The 25,402-nt window shown below is 40.5% G+C and overlaps 1 protein-coding gene and 1 long non-coding RNA gene across 2 annotated transcripts in view; one reads left to right on the top strand and one right to left on the bottom strand.

Annotated features, from left to right (window-relative positions):
* The window catches only part of PRKN (parkin RBR E3 ubiquitin protein ligase), a 1,113,312-nt gene that overhangs the window by 768,109 nt on the left and 319,801 nt on the right, over nucleotides 1-25,402 (top strand). The window lies entirely within an intron of this gene.
* LOC123633443 lies at nucleotides 1,735-4,830 on the bottom strand. Its single transcript, XR_006733593.1, has 3 exons — nucleotides 4,733-4,830; nucleotides 4,436-4,494; nucleotides 1,735-1,825 (listed from the first exon to the last, which is right to left on the bottom strand). It is a non-coding gene; the product is annotated as an uncharacterized LOC123633443 (long non-coding RNA).

Here is a 25,402-nt window from a genome sequence, read left to right as displayed (position 1 = left end):
CCCGAACACCTACTGCAAAGAGCCATTTGCTCAGCGAGTGCAAGGAAACCCTCCCCTCGGTTCTGCCAAACCCTTCAGCTCTCTCAGCCCCTGACGGTGTCTCCAGGCTGCCTCCTGGGGTCTATTTGTTTCCTTTGTTCTGGTTGGAACCTTTTCGTGCATTGTAGCTGTGGTCCCCAACCCTCGGCTGCGGCCTGGTACCGGCCCATGGTCTGTGAGGAACCCGGCCACGCATCACCGCCTGAGCTCTGCCTGCCCCCCACACCCCACCCCGGGTCCGTGGGAAATTTGTCTTCCGTGAAACCAATCCTTGGTGCCAAACATGTTGGGGAGCGCTGCATTGTAGGATATACATCACAGGCAGGCAGGAGAGGCCCCGGAGAATGTTTACTCCAAGCTTTTGACTAAAAAGTACTTCAGCGGAGCAACGGGCCCCTCTTGGTCTGCTGAAATGTTGAGAGGAGACTCAGCTCCCCCAGCCGCAGTGTAAGGGAAGCGCTGACACGGGGAGGGTCCCAGGGAAGCAGTGGCACCTGGCTCTCCATACTCAGCCCCATGTCCTCCCAACAGCCGCTTCTCACATTTGCCTCAATAGCGGATCCTGCAGAGAAAATGACTCTCTGTGGCCCAGCCAGTTCCCCTTGCCTGGGCCAAGTTGGGTGAACCCGTGAACCAGGGTTACTTCCGCTGTAGCCGCCACTTCCAGGATCAACGCCATTGGCCCCTGTCGGTGGGCGGCAAAGCAAACCCTTTAGGCAGCAGCTGCTTTTCTGAGCAAAAATCACAGCAGAGATGGGAATGTTATGCCAATATTTTCTTTAGATTACTTTTATGTGCTCTACTCTGGGAGCATAGGAAAGTTTATTGTCAGAATTTCATTTTTGTGTACACATTTGCAATACACAAAGAAACGTAAGAGAGTGATTCAGGATTGGCAAAAAGAAAAAAGAAAAGAAAGACATCTCCTTCACTCGGCGGATATATCTTTTATATTTATCAACATTTTTGAATAAGTGTATTGTGCCCATCACTAAAATGTATGAAATTTCTCTCTCCATGCATGCGTGGGTTGTAGAAGCTTCCTCAAAGCTCAGAAAAACATTCAGTGATGTCCCAATTCTGTCGTAAAAGAACCAGCACACAGAAGTCTGAGCTGGAGTTGGGGGTGGCACTGGGCCATTTCCTCTCTAATGCTGGGTGATGCCAAGGTCTCAGAACTGTGTAATACACCTGAATGAAATGCCTCATAAAGACAAGAACAATAAATCCCCAAAATAAATCCACATAATCCACCTCATTCAGGTTATATTCTTTCCTTATGTGAGTTAAGGATCATAGTGTTCAATGCTTCCACGAAAACCGTGGAGCTCACATTAAGATACATTTGTTAACTATATGCTCACAATAGTCAGCAGAGAATTCTACCCAATTCCATTAAATTCTGCTACTCTGCTCAGTAAATAGCCATGAAAACACCATGGTACTTAGAGCAAATCCTCAATCCCCTGCTAACACCTTATATTACAACCGTCTAATTACCATGCTTTGCAGTAACCTTGTGGGACTTCCACAGGTAATTAGAACTCCAGAGCTTTTCTGCAGTAATCCGGTAAGGACCTCTTAACTAGAAAGGATTATGCACTGTTAATACTGTCGTGGCCACGTGTTTTCTACAGTTAATTGTTTCAATTAATATTTGGCTGCACTACAGAATTTCATGCAGCTTCATATCCTGCGACAGTTCGTGAGTCAACTCTGGAGTGAATACGTTGCCTTCATGTCATCCTCTTTCTCTCTCTGCAACTTCTTTTCTGTAACCAGTATCCTGATGAGAAAAAAAGAAACATATCCCTTCAATTACATTTCCTTCATGTGAATTCAGGATGATTTCTCTTTAGTTTCTCTTTAGGCAAGAAGGTAGACATCTAAAGTGGTTATGACTTTTATCATTCCTGTTATACAAATCTCAAAAGAGAGGAATGAGGAATTGAGGACAATTTCCACTTGCTATGATTTTTAAAAACTCTATTCGAAGCAACTGGCAGTTATAGGATAGGGTCTTGTTTTTTAAATTTTGAATCTTCAGAGTCCAGCACATAGTACGTGCTCAATAAATACCACTGCATCAACAAATGTGTGTGTTCTGACGGTGCTTTATATATATAAAGCTCTCAGTAAATGTCTGTTGAATGCTTGAAAATTAATGGAAAACATTTCTACAATAATATAATGAGCTGATACTTCAACAGAAAATTGGAGGTTTAGAAGTACCATTGTATTTATGGATAATACCTTTGTGAGAGTCGTCACTTAGTCACATCCCTGTCTTCTTTCTCCTTGTCTTTTTTCCTATGTGTGTGTTTGGGGCTTGGGGAGAACAGCTGGGGGCTTCTGGACTTAGACCCAGCCGATCAGCTCCTCCTTGTAGAGTAAGGACTCGCCTTCTTAGCCAAGGCCCTCATAGCTGGGCCTCTTGGAACTCTTAGATGGTCAGTTAGCAGTTCCCTCTGGGAGAACCCCTACAAAACCTCTTCATCCTGACACACACGGAAGGCAGTGTGGCACAACGCACAGGTCCTGGATTTAGGTGACAGATAGACTTGTGTTTGAATCTCAGTTCCACTTTAGGAAATTACGTGGCCTAGCAGTCCATGATTTCATCAGAGACATGCTGGATCGTAGGAAGTTCCTAATGAATGTATCTTCTCTTCACATTTCAGCCCCACAATGCCTTGTCCTTTGGCAGGATGAGGCCCCCTCTCCCCGCCTGGCCCCAGGCCCCCACAGGGAGGTGTCCCCATGGATCCCCGGAGAAGGCTCTTAGACACAGACACAGGAAAGTCTGCAAAAGCTCTACTCTCAGCCTCGTCATATTACAATCCTAATTGAATACACACCAGGCTGCAACAATCACGCATTGTGTCTAATTGACTAGAAAATAATGATCACTTGTTCTTTGAGTCAGGCTGTGTAGAGACATGAGACATTTGCTCAGCCTCGATCCCACCTGGAGCCCTCTTCGTGCCATCTGCCCTTCCAGCATCTCCCCTCTTACCTGGAAAGCCCATCGTACTGCAGATCCTCCTTTCCCACGGGATGGCGTTTAAACAGGGTGTTCATTCCTTTGCTGCATCCCGGCTTACTGCACTCCAGATTTGCCCAGGCCTAGATCTCCTGGACCTAAACCTAGGTGCTCACAACAATGCCCATTTTCCCCCCATCTTTTTTTATTATCAGTCCTACTCTTGGGCTCTTTCCTTATTTGTAGCATATTTCTATGCCCATGTATCATACACACATTCTGTTTTCTGTAATTTTACTGGTATGATTTATGGAAAAGAAGGGTAATTCATTACGTTGTTGAGGAAGTAAGTCTACTACTTTATCTAAAACCGAGGCTAACTAGTCAATTTATCAGAACATAAAACTTTGAATGAACAATTTTCACGACTTTCAGGAGAAGATGCTTTGGGTGTTATTCTTTATCCAGAGCACACTGGCACCAAATGGGCATCAATTTGGTTAAATATTGTTTATATTATAAAATCAAAAAAATTAAGTTATTTTTAATATTAATGAAGTAATACCAAATTTTTCTGCATGCCAAAGTCATTGTTTGTTTATTTTTCCATAAAAGCTAAGCATTTCAAATGGGCTTAAATTTTCAAGTATTTCATCTCATTAGGTTTTCTGAGAATGAAGATTATAGGATTTATATCTAAAACCACATAAAAATAGTATGTCAGGCCAGGCGCAGTGGCTCACGCCTGTAATCCTAGCACTCTGGGAGGCTGAGGTGGGTGGGTGGATCGTTTGAGCTCAGGAGTTCGAGACCAGCCTGAGCAAGAGTGAGACCCCCGTCTCTATTAAAAATAGAAAGAAATTATCTGGCCAACTAAAATATGTATAGAAAAAATTAGCCGGGCATGGTGGCGCATGCCTGTAGTCCCAGCTACTCGGGAAGCTGAGGCAGGAGGATCGCTTAAGCCCAGGAGTCTGAGGTTGCTGTGAGCTAGGCTGACGCCACGGCACTCACTCTAGCCCGGGCAACAGAGTGACACTCTGTCTCAAAAAAAAAAAAAAAATAGTATGTCAAAATAATAATAGACAGAGACCCTTGCAAAATAATATGAGCCATTACTTGTTTGTTTTCTTAACTGGTGCAGTAAGAAAAACTGATAATGGTTGATTTTTAGACTTTTTTCTATTTCCTTTGGGCCCAGATAACAGACACTTCACTCCACCTTCTCCTCACAGGCTTTGTGCCCTTCCAAAGCAGGTGGTCAGTCCCTGTGTTGTGCCGGTTGGGGGCTGAGACAGAAATACAGTGATTTCCTCAATCACAAATTGACATCTTGCTCTCATTTTATTTCATTATTCAGAAAACCAACATTTTTTTAAATCATGAAATTATTTTCACCCTGGTGCTACTTACTGTGCTTATCTTGGAAAGCATCTCTTCTCCTTTTTATAAGCCACAGCCACTTCTGTCTCCTGTGAAAATAAAAATTCTAACGGAAGCAAACTTATTAAAATAATGCATCCCATAACCTATACCGAACTTTTTTTTTTCAGCCAAGCAGAAGTCTGACTGAACAAGCAAACCCCACCCACCCCTGGAAGGGCAACTGGAGCCCCCATGGCGGGGCAGCCTTCCCGGCTCCTCCCGTGGTCCTTGCCCCACCGCCTTGCACACTTAGGAACCTTGTGGGTTCTTGCGGGTCACTATTACCTACAACTTATGTCCTCGAAGTCGGCCTGCTTCATCCACAAGGTGCCACATTATGGATCTGCAAACTCAAGTGTCCTTAGGGGTCAACTGGAGGCTGCACAAACTGTCCCAAAGGCATTCATGTTCCAACTGCGAGAGAGGACATGCATCCTCAGACCCAGGTCACTCTCGCCCCGTGCCATCAGGCTGCATGGTGTATATCTAGCCTTTCTTCTTGCATCTGTCCCTGTCCCCCAGTCAGGGCAGCATCCTCTAAATAGGTGCCCTTTCCATGACTCCACTCCTGGTTCCCATGCTAGGAAATGCTTTCAGCCTTGCTCAGAACTGCTTATCCTCCCAGGGCTCCGGGAAGTCCCAGCTCTCAGTGAAACCTGCCTGACTTTGCCTGTCCACACTGAGGGTCTCCTCTGGAAACATGTACATAGTAATACCCCATTTTATTGTTCTGTGTCTCCCTGATTAGATCATCAATTCCTTTGAGGGAAGAAGCAAATCTTATATAAGTTATTTATCATACATAATATCAGTTCATGGTCCTATATGTATTAAAATCAGAGCTTGATATTAAAAAATATGAGCTCTGGAGTCAGACTGCCTACATTCAAATCCTGCTCCACTACTTATAGACGTGTGAAATTAGGCACCTTCCTTAACCTTTCGTACCTCCATGTCCTCATCTACCAGTGGACATAATACTAATGTTGACCTTCTAGAGCCATTTGAGACAATTAAGTGCTTAGAGTAGTGTCTGGCAATGCTAAGCACTTGGTAGATAATGTGAGCAGCTGTTGTTATCTATTACTATAATTAAATGAATGACTTCAAATGCCATTGGCTTGGCTGCTGTTAAATCCTAAGCTAGGCGCTCTGGTGGAAGGTTCCTTCTCGCACTTGAATTTCATTTAGTCACTTTTGAGCAGGCTTTGTGGACCATGCCTGCCCGCACATCATTCTGGCAGCTGGAGAGTACGTGTGGTGAGGAGAGGCCAGGCTTAAATGCTGCTTGGGGGATTTCCAGCTCTGTGGCCTTGGCCATGTTAATCAACTTTCTGGTCATCATCTCTGATTATTAGGAATGTTGATGCTATTGCTAATTCATTAATATATTCTCTAGAGTATAATGAGAATTAGTAACAAGTTCTGCAAATATGACAGATTTTCTTTAGTAGATAGTCAATAAGTGGTAGTTTGGGGGGCTTTTTTGGTTTTTTTAGAGAAGGGGTCTTCCCCTGTTATCCATGCTGCACTCAAACTCCTGGGCTCAAGTGATCGTTCTGCCTCAGCTTCCTGAGTAACTGGCACTACAGGTGCCTGCCACCATGCCCAGCTAATAAGTAGTAGTTTTTATTATAGAAATGGAGCCTTTTGCTTCTCTGTGGTATAAGTGATTTTGCCTCTCCCTTGTAGTGTTTTTGGAAGTTTTGTGGTGACTCACAGTGTGGGTCAATCCAAGGTGAGCATTTTGAACCCCCCTGTTCACACGTGTGCTCTAGGTATGGCTATTTGAAACCTTTGGCATGGAGATGTGACAGTTTCAGATACAAAATACATTTTGTGAGTGTCCCAATTTGAGGAGGAATGCACCCAGCTTGTAAAAAAATGTTATACATAATTAACAAAATGAAATTAGGCTAGTTATAGAATGAATATTTAGAGTGGTTTTCAAAAAACAAACGTACATACATACAAATTAAAAAGAAAATAAAACAACCCTATACTTTAATGTGAACCCTGGAGCAAAAACTACGTACACTAAACTGGATGAACCATGTGCCAGATGAGAGTGGGCTTCGCAGGCCCCCACGTTATCTGCTCAGAGGCCTCTGAGGTCAAGAGCAAAACCCCAGGGCTCTGTGGAACACAGTTTGGTAATCACTTGTTTATTGCAAAGGTGCAGCAACAAAAAGTACATGCATGTAAGTATATAATCATTTACTATGAAGCAAATCTGCAACAGGATTTACCAGACTTCTCGATGATTTATTTGGTTGCCCAGAATGTATGCTACTCAGAACTATATGATTGTTTATACTTATTAACATATACATGCACCTCTCCTCAAATTTCCCTGTGTTGTAATTTACCCGAGTTACACCTTCATCCGTGCTCACGGTATGCCCTGCAGTGTTCTAGGGTGAAGCACCTCTGTGAGCAAGTGGACCAAACTCTCGGCCTGTGAGGGGCTCATGATGGTGCGAGTGGGGGTGAGGGGAAGGGCGTGAATTACGTGCTGGGTTAGACAGTGGTTATGGTTACAAGATGAGATGGGAACCAATACAGTAGCATAACGAGGGGTTGGGAGACCCCAGCAGGGGGGTGGGCACAATATTTTCCACTCTCTAAAATATTTATACCAAATCTAGTCTGTGGGGGAAAAACCCATTTAAGCCAATAAGTTGAAACTTATTAAAAATAGGTTTATTATGGAGGCAACGAGGGACTAGCGCTTATTAAAGCATTACATGCTCCAAATGTACCTTAGAGAATCTTGTTCTAAATATTCTATAACAGAAAGCAAGAAAGCTGCAGAAGCAGGGCTGATCTCAAACCCCGAGCCTTCTCTCACACGCTCTGTGATCTTTCGGAAGGGCGGGCTGGCTGTCAGAAGTGAGGACTGCGCGCCCTCCGTCCGTGTTCATTAGCTGTGCGGGCCCAGACTTTGTCTCCTCGTCTGTGAAACATGCCATGGACGGTACCCCGGGCGGTCGTGAGAATTCAGTGAGCTCACTTGTCAAGGTGCCTGGCCTGGTTCCAGGGACTCCGTGAAGACCAGCTTTCTTCATCTCTTGGAGTTTCAGCTTTCTCCTCAGAAAAGCAAAAAGGACGAGCAAGATGTTAACCGTGGACCCTCTGCGCTTGACATTCCCTTGCGTCTGGGAGAGGGTCCCACGGCAGGCGCCGGCTCCCAGTTTCCACCCTGGGCGTGTGACGGCCCTGGAGGGGGGTCAGGAGCACGCATGAAAGTGGCTAAAATACTGTTTCAGAAGCATCACGAAGGTTTTCGGTACACAGGAGAATACGGAACATAGGAAACGCTTTGAGGATAGTTCTTGTTATTTGGGATGGTGTGAGTGTTTGGGATGAGGTGCATCTGTCCACGCGCTCAGCAGCAGGAGCGCCCAGACCAGCGTGGACCCCCGCCGTGCTGTCTGCTCCGGGGCCTCGCCCCTGGCGGCTGTGTTGGAACACGAGTTTCTCCCAGGTCTGTGGGGACCACGCTGCCGCAGAGATGATGGGTGCCTGGGGGCCGCTGTGGGAGAACAGACGTCTCCCTGGCGTGAGGCTGTCGGGCACACAGGCGCTGTCTCCAGGCAGGTTTTGCCACATTGTACTGTGATCCTCGGATTCTTATGAGTCCTCTGTGAGGCAGCCACCTTCAGCCTCTGTGTCAACTCCCTTTAGTTTTCTTACCCTGTCTCTGAGATACTCACCTTCAGTGCCTTGTTACTGTTAGAGTTTCTATTCCCAGACGTCGTTTCTGAGGGCTTTGAATCGGGTTCTTCGAGAAACAATGAGATGTCATGACCACTGAATAAATCCATCGAATTACCCCTGCATGAATACAAGCTGCTGGAGAAATTGTCTGATTAGTTGACACATGCCTTTAAGCTTTTTAGAGTAGATAGACAGAGTCGCCTGAATGACCTCGAGGATAATGTCAAAAGTTTGGAGTCAGCGTGAACCCAGTAGAATGAGGATAAATTAAGAATGAAAAGTTATGGCTAGGGACATGCTAGTAAATGTGTTTGGGTTAATTCTGGGCTTACAGGTAATCATCCATTGTTTATAAATTTACCTAATTATTCCTAAACTAGGTTTAGGAGTATTTTAAAGCCTTCAGACCATCAATTCAGCTGAGATGGTGAGATAATTCTGTGCATATTTGGAAAGCTATCCTGTTCCCTGGCAAAACGGAATCTATCCTTTCTTTTTTTTGGATCACACAGGCCTACCATCTCTTTTTTGATAGACTTTCCTCTTTACTATTTCGCCGAAAGTTATTGCCCTGATAAATTCTTTAATGATCGACAGGTCACAGGTCTTGACGGGAGTCTCTGCACTGGGCCGGCTGTGAAGCTCAGGCCCACTGACTGCTCCCCACACTGTCCTGCGTGCCGGCCGTTTGTTACAGTTGTAAAACCTGAACTTGATTCAACTACTACTTCCAGTTTCTAAATGTGTTCGTCAATATTGCAAACAGCCCATTCAGAATTATCGCTCAAGGACCTGGGACTGAGGCATGCCACCTACATGGAACTAGTGCCGGCCCAGAGGCATGTCTGTCTGGACCAGGTGATCAGAGATTGCCCAGGGTAAACTGAGGCAGGAAGCCAAAAGGCTAAAAGCCTTGCAGTCCCAGTGACACTGAAGCAAGGCATGGTGCAGTAATGAGCTCTGTGAATGGGGCTGTGGCCTCAGGAATTAGAAGGGCTGGACTTGGAGGGACCTAGGTGATGCACAACGGGTCCACCGTCAGCAACAGCATTTTCCATTCAGAGGAGCAAAGTGCATGTGAATAGCTTCAATTCTAGGATCCATAAGGTTAATCATAGGTATCCAGGTGCTATTTTTAATATTTCAAAAGCACTCAAAGGAAAATGTAGCTTTTCCTTTGAGAAGGCTGCACAATTTAATTGAAATGTCAAGTTGCTTTGGGCAGAAATTATATCTGCTCCGTTTGATAACACCAGTTAACTCAGGCTGCTCTGAAGTTCTCCTTAATAGCTACATGTGTCTTTACATTAAAAAAAGACAGAAGTAAAGAAAAGAAAGCAATAAAGGACAAAACCCAGAAAATTATTTAAGTACTATTTATTTGGCAAACATCTTTAAAACATAGTAGTTTGGAAAAGTAGTGAAAGGGAATCTTGATGGTGAGAGGGTTTAAACAACTCATACAGACTCTCTTCCTGATTGATGAAATTATATGAATAGGTAGCTAGTATACCTATTTAATTTTTATAACTCATAGAAATTTTTAAAATGTTGTAAATGAAAGGCACTAAAAATAGTAATGCATCTCCTTTATTTACAGTGCGTGCCGCTTTGGTGCCATCTCTCTTGTGGCTTCTGTGGTTTTCCACCATGTTTATTGAGTAGTCTGATACTGTAATGGTTAAGAGTTTGGGTTCTGGGCTTTTTTGGTTTACAGCCCAAGGCCCTGCCACTTTGTAGCTGTGTAATCTTGCTGGGGCCTCATTTTGTACATTTTTAAAATAGTGATAGTAACAGAGCTTACCTCAAAGGGATAGTGTAAGGTTTTAATGAGTTAATATATTTCAAGCGGATGCACCATTTACTATCATAATATAAAGCTTAAAATGTGATCTAAAATTCTTATAATTCTTTTTATACTTATTTCTATCCATATTTTATTTCTCTTATTAAAGCTTCTTTAAAGTCTTATATATTCCTAGACGTCTTTCAAATCTTCCCAGTCCCCCTATCCCCAGCCTCTACTCTTCATTTGTTCCCGTATTGTTTGTTCCTCACCCAGATCTCAGCCTTCCCCTGAGTTCCTCTGCCCTAATCACTCCATCCTAATTCCCTCTTAAGGGCCATTAAGGGTTCTGGTCAAGCACCTGATTAAAGTCATTCTGTGGACTCCCCTTGCCTTCCTGGTGAAGTCCAAACTCTCTGCCAGGGGCATCTGCCCTCATGATCGGCTCCCCACTTCCTATGCACTTGAACTTTGGCCTTCCCCTCCCATTTCCTGCACGCGCTTGCACAATTGCCGTATGTAGTCCCATTCCCTGAATACACCACTCGCTCTTTCGGCTCCTGGTCTGTTCCTTCTGCCAACTGATGCCCTCCAACTCTTCCTCTGTGCTCTTTCCTCCCAGAGCAGCACTCCGTGAGCTACAGCTGCTCAGACTGTCAACTCTGACGCAAACTAGAGATCCTACTCAGTACTGAGCTTTACGAAACAATGTCAAAGATACAGGCAATTGGAAGCCTCAGACAAGGCAGAGAAAGATTTGGGGCAACAAGCATAGTTCCCCAGGACGTTGCTTCACAATTAGACCTACCCCTCTGACCCAGAATAGATGAGGTCTCTGAGTTTCTCATATAGCCAGGGTCATTTGAAATATAAAACGTCTCTAGTTTGTACCCCCAGAAAGTTGTATATCTCACATGACATTCTTTAGGCAGCCATATCTTCTGGATCCTGGGTTCTATTAATATTTACTAACAGGTAATCCTTAGCCTGGGTATTCTGCTAAGGGCACAGTACTGCAGATATTGTAGTCTACAGTTTACAGATAAATAAAGGAGTGCAGAGGGGTTAAATAATTTGCCAAGATTATAGACAGCTACAAGCAAGCGAGGCAAGATTTCAGCAGAAGTCTGTGTTATTCGAAAGCTAATTCATGTGAACATCAGTCTTGGAATTAGACTGTGAGTTCTTTGCTAGGAAGGATTTTGTCTTACTCGTGCAGACTTAGACCTCAGCGCATAGTGAAGGGACGCATGAATGTATGAGTGAATGAGTGAAGGAATGAATAAACAAACACACTTGTTTTATTCCCATGACTGCAGGGAAGGAGGTGTTATATTACATTAATGTAGCATGTGGTGAGAAATGTTTATTGAGCTAAATTTTTTAGTAAAAGGAAGAATTAAAGAAGGATACACAATAGGTTCTTGTGATCCCACTTTTGAAACTACTTCTGTGTAAGGGAAAAGAGAGCTGGAGGGAACACACTAACAGGAAAGCAGTAGCCGACACTGGAGGGTGTATTTATGCATGATTTGTGCTTTTTTTTCTTTTTTTGCTTATCTGTATTTCCTAAAATTGCCTTGCATTGTAAAAAGAAAATATTTTTTCCAAGAAAAGTTTGTTTGCAAGCTTGGGTTTAATTAAAAGGAAAATATTATTGTCAAAATCAATGTTCAGATTATTCATATTTATTTCTGTTGGGTTCATCTTTGTGATATCAGTACATGGGAAAGGGACACATGAAACTTGGCAAAACTATGAAAATATTCAGTAGTTTATTGTAAAGACCTTCTTAGCTCAGGTCCCACTCAGTATTATTTGCTTGGGAGATATATTCAGTTTGATGCAATTTGTGAAACATCAAGTGAAAGAAGCAACTGTTTTTAAACTTCAACACTAAGAACTCACCTATGCCAAGAACTTTCAGTTAAGTTTTTAAGGAAATTAGTCATTGCATTCCTTTTCTCTTGCTGCAGCTTAACGAATTACCACCCACTTAAATCAATATGCATTTATTACTTCTCAGTCTTTGCCAGTCAGTAGACCAGGCCTGAGTAGCTAGGTGCTCTGCTCAGGAAGGGGCTTGGGTATCACAAGACTTTGAATTCTGCCTTTAATAATCCTAAGCAAGTGGTTCCACACAATACAAATCTGAATACATTAACAGAAATGTTTACTGGTTTTGAATGAACATATAGAATCATTGTGTTTTGGGATGAAGATATTATAGGTAGCAAAATGTCAGCTTAGTACACAGGCCTGCAGTAGGAAGCATCCCTCGTATGAAATGATGTGGGCTCCCACAACATTCTTCCTGGGCTGCACTGGAGTGGGAAAGCCCCTGGGGAAAGGTGCTCATTTCCAATTTCCATTTTCTGGTCTCAGTCTCCTCTTCAGTTGTGGCAGTTAGGTTTCCTGTTTTACAACTGATGTTGCAGCTGCTCTAATATCAATATTAATTTTACTACTTTGGCATAATGATTGAGTACCTGCAATATCAATCTATAGTATTTTCACAATATAGTAAATTTTGAAATGTTCCATGACCCTATAATGCGTCTTAAAGAAACCAAGAGCCACCCTTTTGCCAACCATTTTGTAAAGAAAAGTTGAACTTATTTTTTCTCTGTCCAAATTCTATCTAACCTGAAGGATTAATAGAGAGGGAGGAGAAAGAAAAAAAAGATGACATTCATTGACTGGCTAGGGTGTGCCAGGCATTTTATAAGCATTGGTTGACCCTAGATGTAGATGCTGGTTGCCACCTTTTATGGGTGATGAATCAGAACACAGGTTAAATTTGCCCAGATCGTAAAGATAGAAAATGATGAAACTGTAATTGGAACCTAAACCAGGGCCTTTTAATGTGCCAACACAGGTCAGTAATGGTTTCTCAGTGATTGATAAGATTTTGCTTTGAAGTAGCACTACAGTGGATGTCAAAGGACTCATACTGGACTCATCCTCCTTTCTTACATAGTATACTTTATTTCCTGTGAGTATGTACACTACCAGAAATGCTTGGGACCAGAAGTGTTCTAGATTTCAGAATTTTTTGGATTTTGAAATATGTTTAACAGTTGAGTATCCCAAATCCAAAAATCCAACATCTAACGAGCATTTCCTTTGAGCATGATATCAGTGCTCAAAAAGCTATGGATTTATAGCATTTCAGATTTCAAATTTTTGGACTTGTGATGCTCAACCTGTGTCATTGGTTTCATGTTATTGCACATTTTCAGTGAATTTTAAACACTAAGAGAGATATTTCATTGCTCTTTTATAACCCATGTGTAAAAGAGACACTAGGGGAATAATGCAATACTATGCTAAGCAAATATACAGGAATGTGTGGTCATTATTCCCAAAAGTCAACAGATAAAAAGAGCATTTTTGCTATTGAAACTATGTAAATACATTATTGTGAGAATGTAACGATATTAAATGTGATTTTTTTGTTTTCTCATGGACTTTGTATTGGCTAGAAAAAATTTTAGTATTATATGCTTCAGTTCATTTTCGGTTGATTTAAAATTTGCAGAAAAACTGAAGTACAGTACTGTGTAAATTAACAAACGTGGTTTGCAACTGTCTAGATGCCTGTGTGTTCACTGGCTAGGAGGCTGGATTGAAAGGCACATCTAGGTGAACTTCAGATAAACCTTCCTCATAATATATTTGTGTGTTGTCTTTATGTGTATGTGAGTATAAATGAATTTTTAATATAAGGAAGGTAGATTTTTATATTTATTATAAGAGAAAAGAAGAAATTTCTTCTTTGAAGACAAACTTGAGCTTAAAGGTACAGCATTTATTTGTTATGTGTCATTTACTTTGAAATATATAAATATTTTTTTTTCCTGGTGAATTTCAACTGTACTAAGCAGGAATATTGAATGATCTACTGATCTTAAGTCACTATTTTGGAAAAAAAGTTCAACAGTTTGCCAAGGACTAAAAATAGTCTATCTTTGGGATCAAGCTTTGTTTCAACTAAGCAAACTGAATTTCCTTCAGTATTATATTCTGGGCAATTAAGTCATATCAAGTCATGTGATCAAAGCACCAGCCAGAAGCTGAGGGAGTTTGATCTTCTGAATAGGTTAGTGATCACTCCCAGAGTTTACCACCTGTGAGATTCTGGCTTATGTTCCCAAGAAATGCAAATACAGTTGCCTTTTGTGTCTGAAGATGATTGTAATTGGGGCTTATTGTTTGTACAACAGGACTGGTAGAGCAGGACTGTAAGTCGGGATTTACAAACCACAGCCATTTGAACAATAATAGAATTGTAAACCTACAAAGGATTTCATGACATTTTCTTACTCAGTTCTTTTACTTCTGGCCTATTTTTGTACTTTTCCATATAAAGAGATTCCATAGACTTTTCTATTCATTTTAAGACTTAAAATTTCATATTGTCCTAAATTAGATTAAATTTGGACTTATTTTCCCTAGATAGGTAGGAGAGATGAAATGTAACTGTTTAATATCTTTCTGATACTAAAACCTCATATATTTAGTAACTAATATTAAATAAGTGTTTTACTACTGATTTGATAAAAATTAATTTTTTTCCCATTAGCAACATTTCCTAAAGTAAAGAAGGGCAACCTTTACTGAGAAGTCAGTATGGCTTCAACACTGTGCTATTGCTTGAAAGAGGGAATATGAGGATGACATTAGAGATCACCATTTGTCCTCTAGAAAATTCTCATGAGGGTAACTAAATTTGCACACTGCTAGCAAGTGAGAGTGAGGCCAGATATTGGCTAATTGAGGAGACCAGGCAGTCCAGACAATACCAATAACCCCAGACACAAATATCCCCATAAAACCCTTACATCTTTAAATACAATGGCTGTGCCCAAAAATATGTATGTCTTTCTACCAAGCCATCAGAGTTATTAATATAATATTTGTATGCATATACTTTTGATGTATATATATTCACAATGCAATTATTCTCACAATTTGTCTTCCATATTAATTTCAGCTTCTTATTCACATTCAGTACTTTTGTTTAGTTGGGCTTCATTTTCAATTGCATTTCTCTGTCTTCTGCAATCTCTCTTTATCTTTGTAGGCTTTGATTTCTGATTTGTAGTCCATCCCATTCACCCTACAACTTGCCATTCACATTTCTTCAGCTCAGAGTTTTCTATGTTCTTTATATTTCCTAAAACTGTTAAATCTTTTATTAAATAAACATTCAGAATACACACCCAATGTACACAATACAAGGAATTACATGCTGAAAACAAATACATTTCTTTTTAAATCTTTTATGCTTTCTGTTATATTCAAAGTAAGTGAATTCATTTAATGTTACAGGTATAAAATGTTAGCCTAATTTAAAAAAGCTATGTTTAGAAATGCCTACAGTTATTATAAACAGTCGCCTAGGTTTCCAAACGGCAGGAAAGATATCAACCGTGTGGTGGGCCTACCCAATAGTTCACACTATTTATTCTGTCATGAGCCACCAGATGGGTTCTTTCCACATATGTGATGCAACCCCTTGGGTGTGTCCACTGTTGGTGCATTAGTCTTGTCACCTTACATACACCTCCATCTTTTAATCTCCCCAATAAGAAAACATATCAGAATGCAACAGCCTCAGAGTGAAGTCTTCACAAGTTTTATCTTGAACATATTCTACCATATTTCTTTGATTTGAAAATTTTAGTACTTTCTTATTAATTGCGAGCTCCTTTTGACACACATCACATCTGAATTGGACATCTCAATGAATCAGGTTAAAAAAGCATTGGGTTTTTATTTTATCTTATTTTTTTATTTTTTTTGTTTCAAAATATTAAGGGGGTATAAATGTTTTGGGTTACATAGGTCACTTTTGTAATGCTTGAGTCCCAGCCATAGGTGTTCCCATCACCCAGATAGTGTTCACTGTACCCATTAGGTAGGTTTTTGCCCCTCCCCTGGTTACTTTCCACTGAGTTTTACTTCCCTTTGTGCTCATGGGTTAGTTACAATTTAATAGTGAGTACATGTGGAGTTTGTTTTTCCATTCTTGAGATACTTCACTTAGGAGAATGATCTCTAGTTCCATTCACATTGTTGAAAAGGTATTAATTCATCTTTTTATGGCTGAGTAGTACTCCATGGTATACATATACCACATTTTGTTAATCCACTCATGAATTGATGGGCACTTGGGTTGATTATACATTGCAATTGTGAATTGTGCTGCAATAAATATTCGAGTGCAGGTATCTTTTTGATAGAAAGATTTCTTTTCCTTTGGGTAGGTACCCAGTAGTGAGATTTCTGGATCAAATGGTAGGTCTACTTTTAGTTCTTTGAGGAATCTCCATACTGTTTTCCATAGAGGTTGCACTAGTTTGCAGTCCCACCAATCATGTGTAAGCATTCCTTTCTCTCTGCGTCCACACCAGCATCTACTGTTTTTAGACTTTTTAATAAAAGCCACCTAACTGGGGTAAAGTGGATATCTCATTGTGGTTTTAATTTGCATTTCCCTGATAATTAATAGCATTGAACACATTTTCATATATTTATTGGCCATTTCTCTTTCTCCTTTTGAGAAGCTTCTGTTCATGTCTTTTGCCCACTTTTTAATAGGGTTGTTTATTTTTTTCTTGCTGATTTGCTTGAGTTCTTTGTAAATTCTGGATATTAGCCCTTTCTCAGATGTGTAGCTGGTGAATATTTTCTCCCATTCTGTAGGTTGTCTGTTTGCTCTGTTGATTGTTTCTTTAGTTGTGCAGAAGCTTTTTAGTTTAATCAAATCTCATTTATTAATTTTTGTTATTACCGTGATTGCCACTGGCATCTTAGTCATAAATTCTGGAAGTCCTAGCCAGAGCAATGAGGCAAAAGAAAGAAATAAACGGTATCAAAATTGGAAAAGAGGAGGTCAAACTATCACTCTTGGCTGATGATATGATCTTCTGTCTAGAAAACCCCAAAGATTCCACCAAGAGTCTCCTGGAATTGATAAATAAATTCAGCAAAGTCTCAGGATACAAAATAAATGTACATATATCAGTAGCATTTCTATATACCAATAAGTCATGTTGAGAGTCAAAGTCTCAATACCATTCATAACAACTAAAAAGAAAATAAAACACCTAGGAATATACTTAACCAGAGAGGTGAAAGATCTCTACAAGGAGAACTATGAAACTTTGAGGAAAGAAATTGTAGAAGATACAAATGAAAAAAACCTATCATTCTCATGGATAGGTAGAATCAACATTGTTAAAATGTCCATACCACCCAAAGTGATCTACAAATTCAGTTCAATCCCCATCAAATTACCAATGTCATACTTCACAGATTTACAAAGAATAATTCTATGCTTCGTTTGGAACCAGAAAAGAGCCCAAATAGCCAAAGTGATCCTAAGCAAAAAGAAAAAATCTGGAGACATCACATTATCAGACTTCAAACTATACTACAATGTTATAATAATCAAAACAGCATGGTTTTAGCACAAAAATAGAGACATAGACCAATGGAACAGAACAGAGAACTCAGATATAAAATCATCTGCCTACAACCAGCTGATCTTCAACAAAGCAGACAACAGTGCACACTGGGGAAAAAAAGCCCTATTCAGTAAGTGGTGGTGGGAAAATTGGATAGCCAAATGCAGAAGAATGAAACAGGACCCGCACCTCTCCCCACTCACAAAAATTAATTCAAGAGGGATAAAAGTCTTAAATCTAAGGCATGAAACCATAGGAATTCTAGGGGAAAATATAGGAAAAACTCTTCTAGATATTGGCCTAAGCACTGAGTATTTAAACTGGATTAAGTGAAACAAGGAATGAGAAACGGTCTCATGCTGTAAAAGAGCCTACAAATGTAAAATTGCAGGACGTTTTAAAATTGGTTATTCTTCCACCTGGAGACATTTTCCAACCCAAATGTAGTAATGGCTTCACTTAAAAATACAGTTGATTTGATTATTACTTTAAACACATGTGCAGAAAAAAATCTGTCATTTTTAGTTTTTAAGAAAGATTTTATCCAAAGAATTTCTTAAAAAGCAGATTTTTTTCGCTTGTTTTTGACTTTAGGTTTTATGTAAAGCTTGGTTTCCTTTTAGTGTTACTTTGTGTTGTTATCAGTGGTGAGGTCTCTAAGCACATAGGAAAGTATGGAGGTCACTGTGAATAATGAAGCCTGCTTCATTAAAGAGCAATGATGCAAATTCGCAGATGCTTAAGCCGAATTTGAGAATTACTGTAGCAAAGTAATTTATAATTCACGGGAGGAGTTGGACAAAGGAAGAATAATTGTCCTTTGTTAATTAATTCCTTCTGTTTATCTCATTCATCTTTTTTGAGCGTTAGATTTCAGAGGCTTCAGAAGTACATCTAGGTTTTATGTTGGTATAATGCAGACAAACTCTAGAATTCCATGGTTATTTTTCTTGCAGGGGAGAGGCCAATGTGTGTGAGGTTTGTTAAGTATACACTACTGCATTCTTTTATTATACAAAGTATTTTCCTGCTCTTAGGCTTCTCCCTGGCTTGGCCTATTTATCCTGTAAAGAATAGTGTAGCTGAAAACTAATAAAGTCGTTTAACCTAGTGCCCAGGGCCTGCATATCATCACCACAGGGGGCAAAATTGCCCCTCACCCCTCACCCTTGAGGGCATTGCTGGGTTCAAAAGCCCAAAAAGAATATTCCATGAGAAGATAAATAAATAGACACTTGAAAAGAGTCTCTCCTGTTTTTTCTTTTTTTTAACTATGAACATCTATTACATGTATGATTATTTAAAGCAATATTTACAATATTTTCCCCAGAAATTTGTATAGAAAATGTGCAGTCTGGTTCTCCTGCAATATGTTCTGCTTGTAGTCGGGTGGGGAGGTGACAAGCCCCTCTTCCTCTCAACCCGGACTAGTGCAGTGCTGGTCTGGAAGAATCCCTAATATGGGGTTTGAGAGGGCAGTCCAGGCCAAGTGGACCTTCTTGAAGGAAAAAAGCCAAATAGAGATGCAAGATTAGCTGGCTACAGAGAGAGTCATGATCATCGGTCCAATAATGAGAATCACTCATTTTCTGTGATTAAAATTCCTGTATCTATGGAACAACATTTTTTCTTATATTTTGATAGGAAAAACACTCATACTCTTAGCTCCACCTGCTGAGATACGAGAGAAGTTTAAGTAGATATACTGTTTCCAAATTGCCAAAAATTTTTCCAGCATCTTTTAGCATGTTCAAAATACTGTCAAGACACTAGTCCCCATACTATGATGATGAGACACAACCTCTCACTCTTGGAAATTCCCATCGGTGTAGCAAAAACAGATGATGGACATCTTTCTCGGGAATACCCACTTCTCAATTTATTTAATAATCTTTCAAATCTATTCTAATAAGATGACATGTTCAGGATCATCATTTTCTTAGGTACAGAAGTTTATTTTATTAAAAAAAAATCTTGCTATTCAGAGAAAGGTAGATAGTAATTCAGAGCAATTAATATACCAAATCTTACTAAAACAAAGAAAGGCAAAACATCTGTGTAATTTGCACAGTGCCAGCCAATCTCATGGAAAATTACTGGCTTCCTTTATCAACGTCATGAAGTCTATTAGAAATAAAAGCCCATGCGACGACCCATGTTCTGACAGCTGTGTGACATTGCTAAGGACAGACGCAGAAGGTCAAAGAGGAACTTTGACCTCTCTCTCACTTTGAAGTGGATTCATCAACACAGGCTGATCACAGAGAGCATTTTAGAAAGACCATGAATTGAGAGAACCAAGTAAGCAATGCTGGAAACTTTCTCTGCAATCAATTGGATCGTCTGTTACTGATCAGTAATTAAATGTTTGCATGTTTCTTCATTTGGGGCTGCTTCCAATACATCCTTGTTATCTAGAAGCAGTCCCCTCTCGCGAGTACGTCAGGCCCTGTTATTTATGGAAGGCTTTGTCCGTGACTTGTGCTGTGACTTATGGGAGAGGACAAAGGTGGCGGCCCCAGCTCACTGTGCATACCGAGTGCTCCCTCTTCTGTGCTTCCGTGGGGAATGCAGTCCTCAGGATAACATCGGGAACCAATGCATTTGCATCACGGGGCTTGGAAAACTGAGGTGTGCAATTGTTCCCTCCCCTATCTTTGTCCAGGACAAGGAAATAAGACTCCGATTCTAGAGAAACTGCAACTAGCTGGTGGCTCCGGGGGCTTTATGGCGCTGATGGCCTCCTCTGGTCTCCCATGGGTGTCTCCCTCTCTTTGTGGCTCCATGCAGAGATCAGGCTCCTCCAGGAACTGGCAGGTGAGAAAAGGAATCAGGAAGACAGGGCCATTCCCTCTGGATCTGACTTGGTGTCAGTGCACTGGACAAAAGAAGCCACTTTCAGACAGGGTCGACTGACAGCACTATTTTGGAAGAGCCAAACGAAGAACTAGAACTAGAAGAGCTTCACCAAATTGAAAAGAATATAAACATTGATTTTGTTTTCATAGTTTCAGAAAATAAGTTGTGGTTCGTGATTCGGACAGCTATCCACAAACAGGGCATCTAGCTCTATCTTTTTTTTTTTTACCTGTGTTATTTTTTTCATTATTATTATCTTTATTTTTGTCTCTCACATTAAATTTCTATGCTATGGTTTTTCAGTTCTGGTGCAATATTTTCACTTCAGAAATGTGACTTACGTACATCAACTAAGTGGAGAATCATTTAGCTAAATTGATTATTTGTACGTGATGAATTTATTATCTTTATATAATGATGCTCTCAGAGGGACATTCTTGGATTCAAGGTCAAGATGACCACATGGATCAGTCAGGAAAGCCCACACTTATTAAGTACCTGCTGTGTGCCAGATAACACATTAGAGGCTTTCACATGAGTTACTTTGGCAGGGTTTTTTTCATGGGCAAGAACTGAATGAATGTACTTATACACACCTTCTCTGTTTGTTTGCCCATGCCTCCCTTTGGTCCTCAGAATTCTTAACAGCAACAGTCTCCAGAAACACATTGAATGATATGACACCTCTTTGAATCCACTGGGGTGCTGTTTTTACATAGAATAAATTTCATTTCTACTATCTGAAGTGAACTAAATTTTATTTCAATCCCTCTCTGCAGGAATGAGTGTTTCATAGCAGGGACCCAGATTTACAAGGTGCACATTGACGAGAACCTCAAACTGACTTTACACCCTCTGATTTGTGAAGTGAAGTCAATGCCCTCATTTCCAGCTGCATACTGCACTGCCTTCTGCTAGTATAATGGTCATTGAACGTGCTGAAATAAAAGTGGAATGTATTTCATTTGAAAGGAGAAAACTCAGAGCTGCTGTAGTTAACCTTCTGCTCTGACAGCATATGGTAGATCAAAAACTCAAGAGCAATGACTGAGGATTGAAGCAGAGGGACTTGTCCCTGGAGGTGACACTGTATGCCAGGCACAGTGCTGTGATCTTGGCCAAAATTATCTCATTTAATGCTCACTTCAACCCTGAAAATGAAGAATTTGCTTTATTTTATGGGTGAGGAGACTAAGAATTAAGGTCAACTGATCTCCGTGAGACCTTGAGGCTCAGAGGGACTCTAGGTACCTCCAAAGTCCAGCAGGCTGTTTTCCTTATGGGTGTCGTGACTGCCACAACCTGCAAAAACATGTGGGGTGAGCCACGCCGTCAGCCAAAGTGGCCACTGTTTTATGGACTCTGGTGTTGTCTTCGAACTTTGAACTTCGAAAGATTCAGGCTCTGCCCTGGATGTCCCTTTAGCAAATCGTTTTTGCATCTGTCACCTGTGGACCCTGATGGAATCTAATTAAATATTTAGCTGATACTATCTTTGAAGATAATTGAAGCCTCACTTTGTCAGGCACCAAGTAACGTAGTTCTTATTTTTATTTGTCCTGAGTCTACTTCCTTCAGTCAATCTAGGATCTGGTGTAGGAGTCTAAGGTTACCTTACCCACTGTCTTTAAAATTGTTGAAATATTTTCATGAATCAAAATTTTTAATCCTCTAAACATTTATCCCCAGTGAAAGTCCAGTATTATTATTTTGATAACCAGTGGTATGTTCTAGTAATCACCAGACCTCCTCCTACATAATTGGTCTCAGAATTATAAGGGAGCACTCATATTTCTGCAGCCTGCATGGTAACCTTGGAAGAAAAACAAAATCTAGCATCTTAGTTCAAGCACTATTAAAATTATCATAGACCCAGAATCCAGGAACCAAATGCTATTAGGTAACTAGATATTAGTAGATTAGTGGGCCTCTGGGCAAGAAGTTTGAGTAGCAGTTGGAAATGTAACCAGCAGCACTCCAATTATAATTTTTCAGGCTTTTGATTCACGCTCTCATCAGAGGCACCATTCCTGGAACATAGGTAATTCCTGAAAGTATGAATGCTTATAACAATTTTCAATAGGACTCTTATATGTGCAGAAATACATCTATTACTTCTGGTATATCCATATATCAGCCTTTCTGTAGTAGTACATGTGTATGCTTTCAAATGCAGAGAGTTGCTATGAGCTTGGATCAAATGTAATATTTAATACCAATTTTAATCATTTAACATGAAAGAGAAAAATTAGTTCCACAGCTGTTCCCTCTGCAGTAGCGTTATTAGGACTTGGTAAATAGGGACTATTTGCATGCGCACACCTTTTTAGGGGCAACAGATGGGGACCCTTAAAGCTGGATGTCACTGACTCACCAGGCAAGAAGCTCTACTTCCCCCAGCGTTGCTGAATGGAGAAATCTTGCACTAACTTCTGCCTTTCCGCATTCTCTAAAGTATGCACCCTCAGTCTAAGGAGCTGAAGGTGAAGGAGGGCAGTGGAGATGGGCATCTTTCAGGCTGAGCCTGTTACTAATTTATTTCCCACCGTTGAGGCGACGAGGGCAGAACAGGTCTTCTGCTGAGCCGGCCTGAAGGGGCAGCACAGGGAACAGGAGGAGAGGAGTAAGAAGAGAACCTGCAACGGAAGCCTGTGTGGACTTTCAGAGCAAGGGGAAGCCGTGGCTGGATCTGTGGCTCCTTTTAATTATTTGGAGAGCGTGTGACTCAGTTTCCAAGGTGACAGAAGGCCTCTTATAAAGTCATACACTCAGTTTCATGTAGGTCATTTATCATGTCTACAGTCATGAAAGTGTCTGTCTTTGGATCTTTCTTTCCATCCCTGAATTTGAACTTCAGCACCTGGGGCTGCCCATAGACAATCGGTCAATTTTCCTTGCCCCCAACAGCAGCACCTAGCAAGCCAATATATTCCAGATGGCACACCCAGCATGAGCTGTAGCTTCCCCCTCCCACACTGAATCCACAGATAGAAATGATAATAAAAAGGAATAACAAAATAAACAAATGCAAATAACTGGCCTGGCCGAGTAAATCCATGACTACCAAGAAACTACAACCTAAAAAATGAATGCAAAAGCTCTTCCCCAGAAGGTAGGATGAGAACACAGGTGTTCCATACCCCTGTGATTTACAATACCTAGTAGAAAAAGTGCATGGAATATGAATAAGAAGTTTACACGGGGAAAAATAAAAACCTATGACCTGTAAACCCATATATAGCATCTAAACCACATAAGTAATCAGAAAAATTCTAAGTTGAAATAACAATATGAGACTTTTTTTACCCATCACATTACCAAAAAATTTTAAAAGTTAGAAAATCTAATGCTGCCCGAGGTTCTGGGAATCAGATATGCTTATACACCCAGGCTGTGATGTAAATCGATATACCTCCTTTGAAGGGCAATTTGACAGTATCTCTTTTTTTTTTTTTTTTTTTTTGAGACAGAGTCTCACTTTGTTGCCCGGGCTAGAGTGAGTGCCGTGGCGTCAGCCTAGCTCACAGCAACCTCAGACTCCTGGGCTCAAGCGATCCTCCTGCCTCAGCCTCCCGAGTAGCTGGGACTACAGGCATGCGCCACCACGCCCGGCTAATTTTTTTGTATATATATTTTTAGTTGGCCAGATAATTTCTTTCTATTTTTAGTAGAGACGGGGTCTCACTCTTGCTCAGGCTGGTCTCGAACTCCTGACCTCGAGCGATCCACCCGCCTCGGCCTCCCAGAGCTAGGATTACAGGCGTGAGCCACCGCGCCCGGCCGACAGTATCTCTTAAATGGAATTTAGTTACCTCTATGTTCCAACAACTGCAGTTTTCACTATGTAACTGAAGAAAATGCTCAAACATTTTCAAAAGAGGTATGTAGAAGGATATTCACTCCAGCACTTATAATTGTAAAAAGACTGGAAACGCCCAAAATGTTCAAAAATAGTAAAATAATGAAATCATCCATAGTGAGTTCATGCTTTAAGTCACTAGGCTGCAAATAAAAGAAAAAAAAAAGACATACATACTGACCTCAATGAATCTCTAAGACTTTACTGTAAGTCAAAAAAAAGAAATAGATTGAAAAATATGAGAACAGTACAGACAGCATGGCATCTTTCTGTATAAAACAATGACACACAAAAGCCAGCGCTGTATATACTCAGTGCATAGAAAATTGACTCAAAGAATCACACCAAATTGATATCTGTGGCCAGCTGGGGGGATGAGGAGTGTGTGTATGTGTCAGTATGTGTGTTTGTTTGTGTCTGGGGGTGTGTGTGTGAGTGTTGTTTGCCACCCTGTGGGCCAGCACCGTGCCTGGAACATAGTGGGTCCTCAGTACCTTGCTGCTGAACACACGGACAATTCCAAATTCTGGACAGTAATTCAGTTAGGGGCCTGCATAGAGCCTTCCAACACTGAACTCCTTGTTCTAAGTAGCAGTGGGAATAGGAGAGGAATGGAGACTTTGGGTTAAAACATAAACATAGTCACCATCCGCCATGCATTTAAAAAAATGATAGAAGGATTTGTAATTAAAAGTGATCTGTTGTGTGTCACTTTAATCATGTAGACATACACTTGTAAACTCCTAAATGAGGACTGTTTTTAGGAGAAAAGGGAAAGTTGACAAAGGTCTGAGGGAGATGTTTGAGGGATAAAAGCAGAAGGAAATCTCCCCAAGTGTAAAGTTTGGAGAGAAAACCCAATGACCCCAAAGAGAAAAACTCAGAGAATTTTTTAACTGAAAAACTAGAAAAATGCGTGACCAAACAATTCCTTAAATAGGAAGTAAAGACAGCTTAATGCCAAATTAAATGAATAATTAAACACCATTTTATCTAATTACAAAATATTTTTGAATGCATGCAAATTTCCATTTTATTACAGATTCATGAAATCACAAACAACACCGAAAGGAGTATAAATTGGACCAACTTTCTTGGGGAGAAATTTGCTGATATAGCAAAGCATTTAAAATGTTTATACATTTAGACCAATAAATAGATTGTTAGGAAATTAATCTAAGAATATCCTGCTTGTACGTAAGTATTTAATGATATGAGATATATTAACTACGATGATATTGTAAAACAATATATAC

Source organism: Lemur catta, chromosome 2 (genome assembly GCF_020740605.2).
Source record: "Lemur catta isolate mLemCat1 chromosome 2, mLemCat1.pri, whole genome shotgun sequence".
Taxonomy (NCBI): Eukaryota; Metazoa; Chordata; class Mammalia; order Primates; family Lemuridae; genus Lemur; species Lemur catta.
Note: the sequence above shows the minus strand (reverse complement) of the source record. Positions and strands in the feature narration are given on the sequence as shown.